General features: G+C 37.8%; 1 long non-coding RNA gene across 1 annotated transcript; it reads left to right on the forward strand.

The window, feature by feature from the left end:
• The first annotated feature begins 37 nt into the window (after positions 1-37).
• On the forward strand, positions 38-312 carry LOC113473442. The gene is made up of 2 exons (XR_003395416.1): positions 38-133; positions 228-312. It is a non-coding gene; the product is annotated as an uncharacterized LOC113473442 (long non-coding RNA).
• The last annotated feature ends 350 nt before the right edge of the window (positions 313-662 follow it).

Below are 662 nucleotides of genomic sequence, written 5' to 3' on the forward strand. Positions count from 1 at the left end.
CCTCCAGGAGAACCCTGCCACTTAAAAGAAAGCCATATAAAAAAGCCATATGTGTACAAGCTCCAAATGTATTTCTTCAGATTCCTTAAAACTCCATGCATTTCATTTAGATTGTTTACCTTTTCTCTACAAGGTATTCTCCTTCATCTTCTCTTCCTTGAGCGAAGTACTTATCTTTACCAAAATTTCATGCATTTCATTTAGATTGTTTACCTTTTCTCTACAAGGTATTCTCCTTCATCTTCTCTTCCTTGAGCGAAGTACTTATCTTTACCAGATCCTGCTTTTTTTCTTCTCTTCCTCTCTTAGACAACCCTCACGGACCCACCCATTTTTACTTTCCGTAACAGCTCCTCCAGGAGAACCCTGCCACTTAAAAGAAAGCCATATAAAAAAGCCATATGTGTACAAGCTCCAAATGTATTTCTTCGGATTCCTTAAAATTCCATGCATTTCATTTAGATTGTTTACCTTTTCTCTACAAGGTATTCTCCTTCATCTTCTCTTCCTTGTGCGAAGTACTTATCTTTACCAGATCCTGCTTTTTTTCTTCTCTTCCTCTCTTAGACAACCCTCACGGACCCACCCATTTTTACTTTCCTTATCCTATAGGAAGGAAAGTAATGTAATCGGGTCAAATTTTCGATGGTCAGTTTTTAGTG

The sequence above is a fragment of the Diaphorina citri genome, unplaced genomic scaffold (genome assembly GCF_000475195.1).
Source record: "Diaphorina citri unplaced genomic scaffold, Diaci psyllid genome assembly version 1.1 scaffold31426, whole genome shotgun sequence".
NCBI lineage: Eukaryota > Metazoa > Arthropoda > Insecta > Hemiptera > Psyllidae > Diaphorina > Diaphorina citri.